The 17803-nt window shown below is 35.8% G+C and overlaps 1 protein-coding gene across 47 annotated transcripts in view; it reads right to left on the bottom strand.

The window, feature by feature from the left end:
- Window positions 1-17803, bottom strand: part of NRXN1 (neurexin 1) — a 1160645-nt gene that overhangs the window by 105095 nt on the left and 1037747 nt on the right. The window lies entirely within an intron of this gene.

Genomic DNA, 17803 nt, shown 5'->3' with positions numbered 1-17803 from the left:
ATGGAGCCCAGCAGGCAACTATATTTATATTTACATTATTTTATACAATGGGTTCTTGCCTCACCATTTAGAGGCTGGTCAAGCTGTCAGCCTCTAGAAAGCACTGAGAGCTCTAGGTATAGAAACATCCTTATTTGGAAGGTATCTGAAGCAAAAATAATGACAATTCCAAGATTCCTTTTCTTTAAATAAGGTGGAAACCCTTAAAGATAGAGAAAAGTAGTCAAAGGAGCAGACAAAGAATCATAGAAAATTGGAGGTAGGTGGACGTTAAGTACATTCTATTTTTTTATATATATTTCTTTATTTTCACTTTATATACATTAAAAACTGAGGCTCAAACAAATGAGTATTCATAATAATGATTACATAGCCAGTAAATGCACTGATAAATATAGAGCTAAATTACTTTACACTACACAACACTGTATTTGAATAAATAAGCTCATATTATAGATGTCGGCAAACATAATAGTCCAGGGTCAATATGGCGGAGAAATAAAAGTTGACTTTTTTAATCTTAAAAGTATTCTCGCTTTTATTCCCCTATCTTCATAAGGTTGGTTAAACAATAATGGTTAATAGACAACATAGAATATTTGACATTTAAAGGAGAGTCTTTTCTCATAGAAACCTTCCATGTCTTGATCAAAACAGGGTAATGAATTACTAGAAGAATATGAGCAAAGAAGAAATAGGCATAAAATGTTCTTCAAGGTCAGTCTTGAGATATTACTATTATATTTTATAACTGCATTTATAACTTACGTCTTTTTTTTTTTTTTGAGACGGAGTTTCACTCTTGTTACCCAGGCTGGAGTGCAATGGCGTGATCTCGGCTCACCGCAACCTCCGCCTCCTGGGTTCAGGCAATTCTCCTGCCTCAGCCTCCCAAGTAGCTGGGATTACAGGCATGCGGCACCATGCCCAGCTAATTTTTTGTATTTTTAGTAGAGATGGGGTTTCACCATGTTGACCAGGATGGTCTTGATCTCTTGACCTCATGATCCACCTGCCTCTGCCTCCCAAAGTGCTGGGATTACATTATGTTTTTTTAAATCTGTTATTTGTAGTAGAGTGTATAGATTAGCATACTTATGGAACAAATGTGTTTCTCTATCCTTGTTTAAGGCAAATAAGTTATAATTCATACACAATATTAGTCATGGTGTCATCTCTTCACCAATTTTATTATCATGTATAGGTCACAAGCTATTTCTGGATTCATTTTTCTTTTAAAAAGGAGAGCTTCAATAGATACAACATTTTAAATATTTTATCATGAAAGACTTTTCCACCTGCATTCATCCTACAGATCTAATCTTTTTTCATCAGGGAAATACTCTTTGTCCTGGAGTCTCATATGCCACTTGCCATAGATTCATTTATTTATCTACTCATTGAATAAGTAAAAATCTACAAGGCTCCAAGTTCTGTAGCATGGCTACATAGACTATTACAAACAAGAAAGAGAAGTAGTCGACCTTTTAGAATTTACACTGCAATGAATGCTTTCATTTAAGTGTTGTTTTGTATTAATAGTTAACCCATGGAATGGAATGGATTGCTTGCCTGAAGTTTTACTTCTGTGGGATCTTTAATACTTGTGGGCTGTGTCCTTCTTGGCTGTGGTGTATGCTCTGTTAGTGGGAAGACTTTGCAAAGCCCTTTTGCAGGGGAGAAACCCTACCTGCTTGAGCTCTATCTGAAAACAAATCCTACATTTTCTCATTACCATGACCTCCTCTCTTAAGCCATTAAATATCCCTCTAATAACCGTCACTCAAGATCGTGATTTAATCACTTCATGTCCAGTAAAGTACTGATTTCATTTTCATTGGTTTTATGTCATTATTTAGCCATTTTAGGCATCATATCTTGAGAAAGAGGAGATTTATAAATATTAAAATGGGGTTTTTGTTTGTTTTGGGTTTTTGAGATATTACTATTACTGTTTTTTGTTTTTGTTTTGGATACAACTATGTAGAATAACCAAGATCTATTTCTCATTCTAGCATGTGGGTTCAGCATTTTGTACAAATGATTTTATTGGCTTAATACACTTCCAAGTTAAATAATCTCTTTAGGAAGAATCTTATTTGACCTCTCGAATTGTTGGCCTGGTACCCGGAGCAAAAGAACTGTGTTTTAATAAGGATTACTTTTGTCTTGGTGTATTATGCTTTAGGCTCGCACACTAAGATGATGTAGTTGCAGAAAAGAAGACAAGATGTGCACGGTTTGGTTACGATCTTCAATCATTATATGTATGTATAAAGAGGCTTATGGATGAAAGAATTTACAATATCTATTACATATATCGAAATGTATGCTACTGCTTCCATTTCTTATAAACTGCAGAACTCAGCTCTAAAACCACTCAGTGGAAACTTTTTAAAATTTTATTTTGGTACCAAGCAGCAATAGCAAAAGTTCAATGACTGGCTGTGCAGAAATTTGGACTAATTTCTAAATGTAGGTACAGCTTTAATAAAAGACATTCCTTATTTTTCAGATCAAGCAAACCTACACGAAAGGGAAATTACATCATTTTGGTTCTAGTTGCAGTGAATGCCTGACAATGGGACAGTTGGAAGAGTGGTGTAATGACCAAACGCTAAAGCTGGGTGAGTTAGAAAGGATTATTTGGAGATAATATGCCTTGCCTAGGAATTTAAAGAAGGGAAGGAATGTGAATAAGCTAGTAGGAGGGTGATCCAGAAGTTAAATATGACAAGTATAGCACTGGAGATAGCAACAATCATGTGTTACTAGAATAAAGAGGTTTTGTTTTTTCTTTTTTAAATAAAGAAATAAAGCAAACCAGAAAGAAAAGGAAATGAAGGAAATGAATATGGAGAGATGGATGATAGCAGAGTGAATAGTGTTGAAGTATTGGCGGGGACATTCATATTTAATAAGTGTATAGTTTCTTTATCAAGAGTAAAAATGGGAAAATGCTATTTGAGGATTAGTTACCAAGGCAACTAAACTTCATAATTAATGATGATCATGGTTAGCACTTACTAAGTGCTTACTATATGTCATATACTATTTTTAAAAACTTTACGTATGTCCTGTATTTAACGCAGGATTTGTAACCATGATGCAATTGACATTTAGAGTTGGGAAATTTAGTTGTGGGGAACTGACCTGTGCACTGTATGGTGGCTAGAAGCATCCTTCACCTCTATTCACTAGATGCCAGAAATCACACCAAATATCCACACACGCACCCCCACAAGTTGTGACAACCCAAAGTGTCCCCAGACATTGCCAAACGTTCCTTGAGGGTAGTATCTTTCTAGCTGAGAACCACTGATTTGTTCTTAACACCACAGTATCAGTTAAATTTCATTAATTCTTTCTTTATTGCTTCTTTTTATAGTTGAGGCACATGGATACTAAATAACTTGTCCAGTGTCACATGGATAATAAGCAAATTATAAAGCCTCCCTGTGAACCTCAGTGAATTAATTCTTAGGTCTGGGTTTTTTTTGAGATGGAGTCTTGCTCTGTCACCAGGCTAGAGTACACTGGTGCCATCTGGGCTCACTGCAACCTCGGCTTCCCAAGTTGAAGTGATTCTCCTGCCTCAGCCTCCTGAGTAGCTGAGACTACAGGCACGCACCACCACGCCCACCTAATTTTTGTATTTTTAGTAGAGACGGGGTTTCACCATGTTGGTCAGGCTGGTCTCAATCTCTTCACCTTATTATCTGCTCACCTTGGCCTCCTAAAGTGCTGGGATTACAGGGGCCTGAATTCTTAACCATTATTGTCTATTACTTCCCCATAATCTTTCCAGGCAGAAATCTAGCATTAAAAAAGTAAGAAATAGCCCAGTGTAATAAGTCTCATTTTAATTGAAATATGAAAAAATGGTAGACATTTAAATTTTAGTTAATGCTATCACAGCCGATGTAGTCAAGACTCCTGTCTTTTGTTTTGCAATTTATCAAAAGGTTGACTTTCTCATCTAATTCTATTTCAGTGGTTTGTTCTACATAATTTTAAGGAGATTTTGTTGTATCTGACCTTAAATCAATATTACAGCAACTATTATGATTTTTCAGTGCCTCTCTTATCATTTCTTCTAGGCTTTGGCTGGATAAGGGAAATAAAAGCTCCTTGTTTTTCTACAGCTATAAGAAATGCAATTATTAGGGCCTATCTTGAATTTTCCAAGTACCCCTAGATTGTACAATATGCCTAACTGTCCTAGCACTAGGGGACGCTTTCCACACACTTTATGATTAGAACTGCTCAATTTTCCTTAATGATATGTGGAAAGCAAGGAAAAGAATGCTGGGAAGGAAAAAGGTCTCTCCTTTGTTTGATCCTAAAGTTCTGCAAATCACGTAGTGAGACCTCCTAAGAGTTCATCTCACTCTAGGCACACAGGAGACTGTTGCTAGAGAAAGGATGAAGACATAATAATAACTTAGAAATGATTATAAATGGTCATAGCCTGTCTTTGGCTAGAAAAACAGAAATATCTGGTAAAAAAATAAAATAAAGCCCTGGGTTTGGCTTGGGAGGAGGGATCCTGGGCCTGTATGTGTGGCCTCTGTTTCCCCTTCTGTATAACATTAATGACAGGTCCTTTTTAATGATAATGTTCCATGCATCAGTAATAATGAATAAAAAAGAAGAAAGGATTTGCAGGGTTTGCTTATTACCTTAAAGCACTGACCAGCATAAAGAAGGCAGCAGGTGTAAGAGACAAAAAGAGAATAATAGACTGACACATCTGAAAGCACACTAACAGCCTAAAACATGTTTTTTTCATCTCAGAAAGTTCTCCCTCTGAAACCCGAGACTCCGCTTTCTCATCTGTAAAATGGGTTAACACTATCTTGCAGGATTTTGTGAGGCTTAGACAAAAATCTCCAAGTAGATGAAATTTCCAACAGTATCCATCAAAATATAAGCACTCAGTAAACTTACATTGGTTAAATAAATAGTTTTCAGGTGAAAATGTAATTGTGAAGTTTAGTTCTCTTTGCCTTCCTGGGGCTTTGTGGAATATGAAAAAAAGTAAAAATCTTTTTTTTTTTTAATTTTAACAAGACCCATGGACTAAAGGAAGAGTAGAGAGTAATGCAATTTAAAAGAGCAATGCAACTAGGTAGGTAAAACTCAGAAATTCCAGACACCAGTGATAGGAAACAATATAAAATGCATGAGGCTCGGGATAAGCCCATTACTCACAGAAGGCAAGATGCCTTTTTCTATAACCTCAGGGGCCTTTCTTTGCTTTTTAGTCAACTAAACTTGAAGTGAGCGAAGGAACTCATATAGGAGAATTTGCTAACATTTATTTGCCAGTGATGGGGGAGGAGTGAGTGAGAGCAGTGGGACGATGTATTATTTTGTTCTCACCCTGCTATGAAGAACTGTCGGAGACTGGGCAATTTATAAAGAAAAGGGTTTTAAGTGACTCACAGTTCTGCAGTGCTAAGGAGGCCTTAGGAAACTTACAGTCATGGCGGAAAAGGAAGCAAACACATCCTTCTTAACATGGCGGCAGGAGACAAATTAGTGCCCAAGGGAAATGCCGTACGCTTATAAAACCATCTGCTCCTGTGAGAAACTCACTATCACGAGAACGGCATGGGGGAAACCACCCCCATGATTCAATTACCTCCACCTGGCCCCACCCTTGACACGTGGTGATTATTACAATTCAAGATGACATCTGAGTGCAGACAAAGAGCCAAACCATATCAGGTTATACAGAAAAAAATAAATCAAAGAAGTTTGTCCTCAGACACTGAAGCAAAATTTCATTGTTCCAAGACATTCTACAATGAAGTGAGAAGCTGGGCACTTCCCTCCCCCACTTCAAGACTTACTAATTGGTAGAACAATAATGTCCTTAACAAAGACAGCCTGGAATGGATGAGTCTGACAGAGCCCATCCATCCTTCCACTTCACAAACTATCTACATTTGTTCTTTTTTTTTCCTCTGGCTTTGGAGAGAGAGGATGTGTTCCAGCTTACAGACTCTTAGGAATAACACTGGAAATTGAACGTCTAATCAGCATTTTATGCACTATAATTGTGTAAACTTTTAGGACTGCTGTATAATAATCATTCCCTGCTGTGTGGTGAGCACTTTGGGCCCCTCTGGATGATAGATGTGATATGAATGGGAAGCATTATTATTATTTATGCCTTATAATATGTCAACTCTACGTCCTCTGCCACAACAGACACTTATTTCAAATGTGCAGTAACAGCCCCCGAGTGATGTATTGTCAAAATATTTTTGAAATGAAAAAGCAAAATTAACCACAAACTGCCCCCTTGTCTCCATGAAAATAGCACTCTAACACTACCAGGGAAAATCAATGTTAAATAATAGAAGCAACAACAAAATAAAAGTCTAAAAGAATTGGAAGAGCTCTGTGTTTGGAAGAAGTATGCTTTGGTAAATCCCAACAATGATAATTTTGCTTTCCAATTAAAGTGTAATAGTGAAAGAGCAAACCATCACCCCAGGGTATCCTCAAGAACAGCTCAATGAATTCTGGCTTACTTAAAAAGAAGTTTTCAGTGGAGCTGATTTCCTTGAAAAATATTTTAGAAACAAAGACAGTCTCTTTTTTTGTATTTATATTACCCAAATCCTGATATCATCTGATGACTCATCAATTCATACAGACCTTTAAGGTTGAAAAGCACATATTTAAGTATATAGTAAACAGAAAGTAACAAATGATAGAAACTAGATTTTAGTGGATAAAATTCTTCTGCACCATCAAAGACTTTCTAAGAGCCATGAGTTTACTACTAAGGTCATTCAGTTTTCATTTTGGGACAGGTCATCTTAATTTTCAGGATCTTTTTCCAGAATGTTATTTAATTAGTATGACTGGATGTCTGAATCAGGATGCTACAGTATTTTTAAAAAGGAAGATGCCAGTTTAAATGTGATAGATACTTAACTGTATCATTTGATAAACTTTTAACAGATTGGAACTTTGATGCTTTCCCTAAGGTAGGAATGCATTCAAGGGACCCTTGTGAACTGAAAAAGTTAATGCACTTCTCTAAATGTTTTGATTCTGGCAGAATCTGAAGCTATAAAATAACATTTCTTCATTAACATACTAGTCACAATGCTATTTCCCATAAAGTGCCTCTAGCATATAAGGCTGCACTTTTTCCAGACCATCATTTATAGGGCTGGTTTATTTTTCTTTCTTGACATTAATGAGCTATGTATTCAGGGAAATAGAAGATTTCAATGCCTGTCAAATTACCTTTCATATTACTAAAGCTTGCTTTTCTCCTTCTCAAAGAGCAAGCAGGGACTTCTTTTAGAATGTGGGGACCAATGGAATATTCAGTAAAAAGGGTCATGAAGATAAATGTGAAAGCAGTAATGGACCCATTCCAACTATGACTTCATGACAAAATGCTCTGACTTCAGCATTTCATTACTTGCCATGTTGTCATCCTTTGTCTTAGTATCACACCTCCCCTCTTCCCCAGATTATTACAACTTTTTGGGAAAAGGAGATACAAATATATGTGAAATTTTCTGTAGTTGTATGGTACCATGTTCTAAAATTCAGACTGCTGATTGATATGAAACACGTTTGTAGAGATCAAGGCGGCTAGTTATTTGTAAGCACTCTGGAGAAACAGTATCTTTCCTGAGAAATCTTGATACATCATCTTCCTCCACATCCTTAGCAATTAACTGAAGCTAACTGTTTCACTAACATTTCCTTTTCCATTTATGTGGAATGGGCTGAATGTGTTAATGCAATGTAACAGGAGAAATGGACACAGAAAAATCTTCTTTCATATTGATCTCAGCATCCTGTCTGTGTCTCATTTGGGATGAAGAGAAAAAGTAATCAAGAAAAAATGAGTTTGCAGGGTTAAGAATACCAAGTAAATATTACTGGAAAATATTTAATAGGTAAATATAGATGAGGGAATAGGCACAAGGTTAGGTAACAAGCAGATTGAATTTCAAACGTCCTAATAACTCTCCCTGTTTTCCAAATCCTTCCAAAACATGACCTCATCTGTGCTTTCATTATTCCTAGTGTATAGGGTTTGATAACTCATCCTATCCCTTTGCACAGTGAAGAAATTTACATGTATTCAGCCTTAGCTGTCCTTATAGTAATTCTCTCAGTTCCTTACTTACTAGTTTTCTTAATTTGGTTTTGGCCTGTTCTTGGTAAATTTGAAAGCTGTTTGAGGACAGGGATATGTTTATTCTGTACTTTTCTGGTATCCTCCTTTGGAAAATCAGTACTTAAGAGCTAGGTCTTCATTAATTATTATAAGGTGGTTTCAGAGCATATAGTGCATTCCTGAAAGCCCAGTTTATCATTATAGCTATATTTGTATACATTCATTAAGTATACTGCATGCCCCATTTTACACTCAAAACTCAGGTAGCTGTAGCACTAAATTCCTTATAATTTTGATTTATAAACAGCAGAAGTACAGGGGTAATCCACATTTTATAATAAAAAAATGATTGTGTATCATATCTTAAAGAAAGCATTTTAAATACATGTTTATCCTTTTCTTAAATGGTTTTACTCTTTGGTATATTCATTCTGATTAAACCGTTTTAGTACAATAATGCTAAAGCAATTTCTGTAGTTTCAGTTTTTCTTCTAAAATTTGTAACCGTATGCTGAAAGTGAACGTATGAAACATTCTTGACATGAAAACACACAAGTTTTCAAACATAATTCTTTATCTTTAGACATAGCACCTACCTGAACTTTTTGCCAGACAGGCTTATTCTCAGAGTATGCATTAGTAGTACTCTAAAGAATTAAATAATTCATATATTAACTAGTGGTACAAATTCCTATGCAGTCACATTGGTTACTTGATAATTCCATTTACATCTTTAAAAATGCTCTGTTTCACTTCTCAGGAGTAGTTCTGACAAATTTTATGCTTTTTTCAGATTCAGGATTAGTCAGGTATGGATAGTCTATGTAGGTTTCCCAAAGAAAAATCAGTAAATTTTAAATATAAATAGATAGGAATTCTCTCTTTAAAAAACCAATTTGGATTTATGTGTGTGTGTGTGTGTGTGCATTTGTGTGTGTGTGTGTGTGTGTGTGTGTATAATTACAGTAGTAAAAATTTTATTAAATCTCTACCAAAATCCCTCCTGCCACATTCCTTCCTCTTTCTACTTTTTAGTAACCACAGTGATTCTTCTCAATTTTTCTAGGAAAAAAACCTGCATTCAAACTGATCTCAGAAAAGAATTTTTCTCATGCCAAGTTAGACAAGTTAGCAATGGTAAAATATATTTCATTAAAATTTTATTTTAGTTTCATTAGGTAGGGAAGGTTAAATAATTTAAGACTTTTCCTAACTAGTAATAGATAATTATGTCAATTCTTGCCTAAAAGCTTCAACAAGCGTTTTCAAAGTGCTGATTTCCAATAAGCACTTTCAGAAGGGGTAAGATGTATACATGATCATCTACTTAGGTCAACATATTATATAAATAGTGCTAATGTGAAATATCGGCTGGGATTTTTAGTATAGGTTGTTTCTATAGTTTAAAGACCAAGTTGCTTAGGGAGTGTCCATTTCTGTAAGACGTGTGGAAAATATCTATGAAACTTTACTCTGCGAATGTGTACTAGCTGGGCAAGCTATATGGCTATGATAGCAGGATGGAAAGCTCTTTTGGTTGGAAAATGCATAGACACAAATGACAAAATCAAGTGTAAGCAAAGACAGTAAGCAAATTGGAAAATCTCTTGGACAAAGATAATTTTGCTTTTCTTTTGAACATCTCCTATGACATATAGCATATGGTTACTAAATGCTTCCAGTTTATAAACAGTAAAGAATTATTATTCTAAGAAATAAATTATTAGAGACTCAATATGAACCCTTATTTCACTAGATAGCCATACTTAAAAGAGGCAAGAATGTAAGTTAAAGCCAGGAGAATTCTTTAGTGGTCTTTCTAGATGTTAGAATTCCTCAAATGTATTCAATAATTAAAATCATTTTGAAAAACTTTTAAAAATAGAATATGCAATCATTTTTAACATGTATTTTGCTAAATTCATCCATTCAGAAGTTTTCTCATTTCTTTATGACCCTATTCAAAAGATAATTCAAAACCATAGCTACAAAATATATGTCAACAGGCAATTTTTAAAAACCTGATAAATATTTATTTCTTGTTGATTCAGTCTTGGATATTAAGTTTTAAAATTTAAGAAAGGTGACACCTTGGTACTTTCTGATTTTAAAATTGTATTGGCTCTTGTAGTTAATGATTAGATACACAGAATGCCTGATCTTCTAATACAATTAACTCTACCTCAAGAATCTTTTCCTCTCCAGAACAATATAAAATATATTAATAATTTAGAAAAGCAGGGGATTACAGCTAGCACCAATTCAAAGTTCTTGTGAAAACAATTAAAGAATATGTATAAAATTTCAGAACTGGGATACAAATCTGAAATTTTATAAAATCATTGTCAAACAACTGCAGATGCAAGAATAATATGTTTGCTTTATTTATTCATACTCTGGAACAGAATCAAGTTTGTATAAAATAAAATCAAATTTTCAATTTTTACAAAAAGAGATGTTTTATATTTAGTTATATTCCATATTTTATTTTCACTCTTTTTCTGAAATCTGTGATGAGTAGTCACTGAAATATCAAGGAATGAAAATGTTATATTTTTGTTCAGTGGCCTATAAATTTACTGATTGTCAGGATATCTTATATAGTAGGTAAAATAAAGCTTCTAGGAAGGCTGAATTCTATCCTTAGTTAATGCCAAGGTTCAGTCTCTACATATATTCCCAATTGTTGCTGAAATTAAGTAGTACTACATCATTCTGTTGTCTGCCAAGGGAGTATGCGTTCTTCCTGCCTCACTGATATCCAGGAAAGGAACAAGAATACACTGAAGATAGTTATTTGCAGCAGGTGCTGAGGCTCCCTTGATATATGTACATATACTTGTCAGACTCCATTATATCTAGAATCCATAAGAAAGGCATAAATTACTGCCAAGGCATAAATTTTGCCAAGGTTCTCTCATCCTTCCTGGAAAGGAAGTCCTACTACTTTACTTTGCTTAGAAAATCTGGGTGCTATTCTTTCCTAAATGAGATTTTGATTAAGAATTACTGTATCTGAAACTCCTTTGGCTCTCATCATTTATTTTTTTCAATGCCATTTGCAAATATGTGATATATTTGATATAAAGATACAAAGAAACACTGATGAGATTACAGTTTCCCTGGTACTATCTAACTAAAAATGAACTCAAAAACATTTAAGAACCTGGTGTCATTCTTTTTTTTTCTGTGAAAACACATCTCAATTTTTTTCCTGTAAATGTTTTCAATCTGGTGACCTACAACAGCTTTGCAATGAAAATCTTGAACTGGTTTTTCCTTACTTTGAATAAAAGGCTAATACAAGGCTTCATGAATGTTTAACCAGCATCACACTAAAAAATGAGGGAATCCAAGGCAAAGCTAATGAACTGATCTTTTAAAGAGCGATTCAATGTGATCATTGATATAGCTTTATTCTCTTCAGGGCCAAATATGTGTATATGGCTGGTCTTCCTTGGATCTGATTCAAGGCAATTTAAATATTTAAGTACCAAAACCATGGTGGGTTGTATCAGTTGGATGACTATATCACATACAACATAGTGGGCCTAAAATACATTTTTTATAAGAGTTAAGCTATACTCTCATATATAATTTTAACCTAATCAACCTGTTCCTATATGCCACCTAGAAAAATTAAAACATTATTAACATTATCTAATGTCTATGCTAAACACTTTATATTTGTTATTTTGCATAATCTTCACAGCACCCCAGGCATTAGGTGTTATTATTCCTATTTTACAGATGAAGCTGGATGTCTGTCTAGCTATATTGCCAGTTCTTGCTGAAATCAAGTAATTACTCATCCTTCTGTTTTATTCCAAGGAATTGTGTGTCCTGCCTTTCACCTAGGGAAGAAACAAGGATACACTGAGGGCAGTGATTTGTAGTAGGTGCTGAGGCTGGCTCAGTATATGAACATATGCATGTCAGAGGGGTTTAAATAATGTGCCTGATATTCCACAGAGGATGAGATTAGGAACTGGAACTGAACTTCATCTTACAAGACCTTAGACTGTGACTACCCACCTAAAATACCTTTCAACATAAAGGACAGGTTTTTACCCTGAGTGTTTTTCTAAAACATCTTACATGTAAAAGTATCCCAAGGTTAAACTCAAGCTAAATAAAAAGGTTCCCCTTGGCCTTATGCCCTACTTTCCCTGAATACACTTCTTAACACCTTTATGTTTATGAGAAACATTATATTATATGTACTATCTTATAGGAGAAAGCTAACAGTTTCCTTTAAAGGGTAGAATATTAGGCTTCTTTCTTTAAATAAATTATAGCTGTAGCTAAAGAATTAAAGTTTGAGTACAGAGAATCAGGTTTTAGTTCTGATTCTGTAACTAGTTTTGTCACCACAGTAATTCTTTCTTTTTTTTTTTTTTTGAAACAGAGTCTTACTCTGTTACCCAGGCTGGAGGGCAATGGCACAATCTTGGCTCACTCTGCCTCGCCTCCTGGGTTCAAGTGAGTCTCCTGCCTCAATCTCCTGAAAAGCTGATATTATAGATGCATACTACCACACTCGACTAATTTTTTTTTTTTTTTTTTTTTTTTAGTAGAGACGGGGTTTCACCATTTTAGCTAGGCAGGTCTCACACTCCTGACCTCATGATCTGTCCACCTTGGCCTCCAGAGTGCTGGGATTACAGGCATGAGCCACCATGTCCGGACACCAGAGTAATTATTTAGGTTACTCACCTATAAAGTGAAGGTTCTGGGCTAGCTGATGAATGAGATTCACAATAGTTTTCAGATGGTGTGATTTCAGTAATATTCACTCGGTCTATATATCTACAAACACTGTAGTAGATACTATGAAGAGATACACAGCAGTGGACAAGGTCAAGTCTGACACAGGTCAAGTCTGAATAGGTTTATAATTTGGTGAATTGGGAGTCGACAATGAATGAGGTAGAGAGTGGAGGTGGAGCAACAAAAAATGTTCTTTTATGAAAGATAATCTTTACTGACCCACTACACCTGCAATGTTCCTTTTAACTGCATATTCCTGCAATACATATATATAAGCTCTATCCAACTATGGCTTTACAACCAGTCCCAGGAGATTATTTATAAACAAGATTTGGGAAACAATAGCAAATATGAGTAGGTGGAGAAATGAAAGTTTAAGTTTAGAAGACTGGCTAGTATGGAGATGAGGAGTTAAGGATGAGGAGTCAGAGATGTTAAAATGAATGGAACTTATATTTAGATAGGCACATACATGACATGTGCAATGTCATATAAAGCAAAGCTGCTATAGATTCTAGAAGCCATGATCTTCAGGAAGGTAGCTAATGAAAATGAGGTTGGGGTCGGAAGAGTAAATAAGGAGCAGAGTCTATGTAAGAAAAATATGACAACGTGAAGTAGGAGGGAAAACTGAAAATGCTTTGGGGTATCTGAATTTTTAAACATGTTTCTGGAAATAATCTTAGTTTCTTAACCATCTATAGTGGCAGGAATGTTGCATGCATCATCTGTCCTAATTTTTACAATCATCTTGCAAACTCACATATAGTTGCCTATTTTATGCATGCTTAATCAGGTTAAGTAGCTTGATAAAGGTCTCTAGCTAGTATATAAGAAAGTAAGGAAGAGATCACAAGTATGCACTGCAGCTAGTACCATGCCGAGTCTGAGTCCCAGACTAATTTTGCAAATAGGAAAAATGATGACTTTAGCCTAGGTGGCCTAACTTTAGGCGAGTCCCAACTGGGAACATGTTATAATGCCTTCTTGGAAACCGCTACTGGCTTTTCCTCACTGGGTTCATCGTGGATATTAATCTCTTTATTTTCTGTATATAGGAATATGACTTGCAGACATGGCATACTGTGCGTATAAAATACTTATTAGAAAACACATCAGCCAAGAAGCAGGAATTGCTGATTATTTTATTATTGCAGCAAACTCATCTTTCCACTATCCCAAGTCCATATTCTGCCTACAAGAATGAAAAAAATCCACCAGATTTATAATTCAACATCTATTCAAGTTTTGAGGCACATGCTATCTGAAACACCATAATTTTTGAGTTTGAAACAGAAAATTTTTCTGTAGCAACTTTGGCCCTGAAATGTCTTCCAATTTCAATATCAGGAGGTTTGATACAGTGGTCTGAAGAGTGTAGTTTTTCATAGAAATATGTTCTATTTTTCAACACCAAATGAATATCTCTTTCCTGCATATTGCTTGAAATAGCCATTTCCTTCACATGGTTGTGTTTTATTAGTCATGTCATCAAATTTGGCAACGTGAGATTTATTTAGGGGGAACATTTCATCAGTTACAAAAAATAAAGCATGTGCTGTCTCTCAACAGGTTTAGTGACACCTTAAATAAGCTCTGAACTATTGGGAGAATTACAAAGAACACACTTTTCTGAAAGCCATTATAATTGCATACACATAGAATTAAAAATAAAAATAAAAAAAGGATGCCTGAAGTTTAACAAGGGACACACTCTTTCTCCTTGATACCTTAAATGTGTTAATGTTTTAATACAGGAAGTGGCTTCTTTTACTTCCTTTTTAGATTATGGCCCTGAGAATATGCCACCCAGATGATGGAGCAGGAAAAACAAGACAATTTGAGAACAACTCTCAGAAATTAGCTGATTTCCTAATACTTATCAATACTCACTTGCCTTGATATTCCCTTTCTCATTCTTGCCTCCCTTAAATGTAATTTCCACACAGCATCCAAAGTAATTGTCTTAATTTATTAATCAAATAATGGCATTCCTCTGTTTACTCTTTTCACTGACTCTCCCTGCCCTAGAAGTAAAGCTCTATTTTCTACCATGTCCTAATTTTCCTTCCTTCCTTCCTTCCTTCCTTCCTTCCTTCCTTCCTTCCTTCCTGCCTGCCTGCCTGCCTTCCTTCCTGCCTTCCTGCCTTCCTTCTACCCTCCCTCCCTCCCTCCTTCCTTCTTCTTTCCTTCCTCCTTCTCTCTCTCCCTTTCTTTCTTTCTTTCTCTTTCTTTCTTTTTTTTTTTTCTAAACCCTAATTAGGGGTTAACCCTCTAATAAATCTTTAAATAAGAAACACTCATTGTGTTATTATAGAAAATTATGATGCTTAATATCTTGTCAAAAAGAATTATTTGTTCTGTAGAATGGGAGTTCTGTGAAACTAAGTTCATTCCTCTGTTGTTATTATTCAACAAAGGGGACAGTAGACAGACCGGCTAAACCAAGTCCTCCCTAGCTGACTTACTTTCCTTTGTGCTTCTTGATCTTAGGTGACCTTATTTCCACCCAGGGATTTTTTTTTTTTTTAGAAAGAAAAGAAAAAGGAGTGAAGGAGAGGAAGAAAGAGGAAGAAAAAGAGGGAGAGAGAATGGGAATGTAGCTTTATTCTCAAAATGGGTATTAATAATGGCCTATCAATATTTTGTGTATTTAAGGTGGAGAATGTATATTTTGTGTATTTAAAATGGAGAGCTCTATAAATATTTATTGAGTTTACTTGTTCCGGATCTGAGTTCAAGTCCTGGATATTCTTACTAATTTCCTGTCTCATTGATTCTGAATCTTTTTATGAGTCTTATGCATCTGGGTGATAGAATCGTTAGCTCTTATTGTTGCATTGATCTTTTTACCACTGTATCTTTGTTGCTTTGAAATCTATTTTATCAGATGCGAGAATTGCAACTCCTGCTTTTTATTTATTTATTTTTTCTCTTCATTTGGTTGGGAAATCTTTCTCCATCCCTTTGTTTTAAGTCTTTGTGTATCTTTGGATGTGAAATGGGTCTGGATGTAGCATACCATTAGGTTTTGGCTGTATCTTTTGATTGGGGAATTTAGTCAATTTAAATTTAGGGTTACTGCCATTTGATGTTAACTGGCAATTTTATTCATTCGTTGATGTAAATTCTTTATGTTGATGATCTTTACTTTTTGGTATATTTTTAGAAAGGCTAATACTTGTTTTTCCTTTCTTTCTTTTTTTTTTTTTTTGAGATGGAGTTTCACTCTTGTTACCCAGGCTAGAGTGCAATGGCGCAATCTCAGTTCACCGCAACCTCCGCCTCCTGGGTTCAGGCAATTCTTCTGCCTCAGCCTCCCGAGTAGCTGTGATTACAGGCATGCACCACCATGCCCAGCTAATTTTTTGTATTTTTAGTAGAGATGGGGTTTCACCATGTTGACCAGGATGGTCTCGATCTCTTGACCTCATGATCCACCTGCCTCAGCCTCCCAAAGTTCTGGGATTACAGGCTTGAACCACTGCACCCGGCGTTTCCTTTCTATATATAATGCTTCTTTCAGAAGCTCTTATAAAGCTGGCCTGGTGGTAATAAAATCTCTGAGTACTTGCTTGTTCATAAAAGATTTTATTTTTCCTTCAATTGTGAAGCTTAGTTTGGCAGGATATGAAATTCTGGGCTGAAAGTTCTGTCTTTAAGGATGTTGAATATCGGCCCCCCACTCTCTTCTGGCTTGTAGAATTTCTGCTGAGATATCTGCTGTAAGTCTAATAGGCTTCCCTTTGTGGGTAACCTGACCTTTCTCTCTGGCTGCCCTTAGTATTTTCTCCTTCATTTCAATCCTGGTGAATCTAATGATTATGTGCCTTGGGGTTGCTCTTCTTGAGGAATATCTTTGTGGTGTTCTCTGTATTACCTGGGGTTGAATATTTTCCTGCTTTGCTAGATTCAGAAAGTTTTCCTGAATAATATCCTGAAGAGTATTTTCCAGCTTGGATTCATTCTCTTCATCATATTCAGGTACACCTATCAAACGTAAATTAGGTCTTTTCACATAGTCCCATATTTCTTGGAGACTTTGCTCATTCCTTTTTATCCTTTTCTCTCTATTCTTATCTTCTCATTTTATTTTATTAAGTAGGTCTTCAACCTCTGATATCCTTTCTTCTGCTTGATCAATTCGGCTATTCAAACTTGTGCATATTTCACTAAGTTTTTGTGTTGTGTTTTTCAACTCCGTTAGTTCATTTATATTCCTCTCTATATTGTCTATTCTTGTTAGCATTTCCTCAAACCTTTTTTCAAAGTTTTTAGTTTCTTTACATTGGGTTAGAACAAGTTCTTTTAACTCCCAGAAGATTCTTATCATCCACCTTCTGAAGCCTACTTCTGATAATGGAACACAGTCCTTTTCCATTAGGGCTTGTTCTGTTGCTGATGAGGAACTGTAATCCCCTGTAGAGGGAGAGGGGTTCTGATTTTGGGTATTCTCGGCCTTTTTAGGCTGGTTTCTTCCCTTTGTTATAAATTTATCCATCTGTCATCTTTACAATTATTGCCTTTCTGATTGGGTTTCTGAGTGGATGCCCAGTTTATTGATTCCCAGTGCTAGAATCCAAGCAACCCACTGCTCCGGCCAAAACAGCAGCGATAAGACTGATGGTGCTCTTCTACCCAGGAATCTCCTCCCATTTACTCTGCAGGAAGAGCTGCCATGCCAAGGCACTGGCAAAACCGCTGCGCCGGCCACATGAGTCGTGCTGGTGACCTGTGGGGCCCCTCCACTGGGAATCTTCTGGTCTGTGAGCGGCGAAAATTCATCTGAAAGTGTGGCGTCCTCTCATTCTCTGTGCTTTCACTAGGAGCTACAATCCCGAGCTGTTAGTGATCAGCCATCTTGGATCT

The sequence above is a fragment of the Callithrix jacchus genome, chromosome 14, assembly GCF_049354715.1.
Source record: "Callithrix jacchus isolate 240 chromosome 14, calJac240_pri, whole genome shotgun sequence".
In the NCBI taxonomy this organism is placed as follows: Eukaryota; Metazoa; Chordata; class Mammalia; order Primates; family Cebidae; genus Callithrix; species Callithrix jacchus.
The sequence above is the reverse complement of the archived record's forward strand: the minus strand, read 5'-3'. Positions and strand labels throughout refer to the sequence as shown.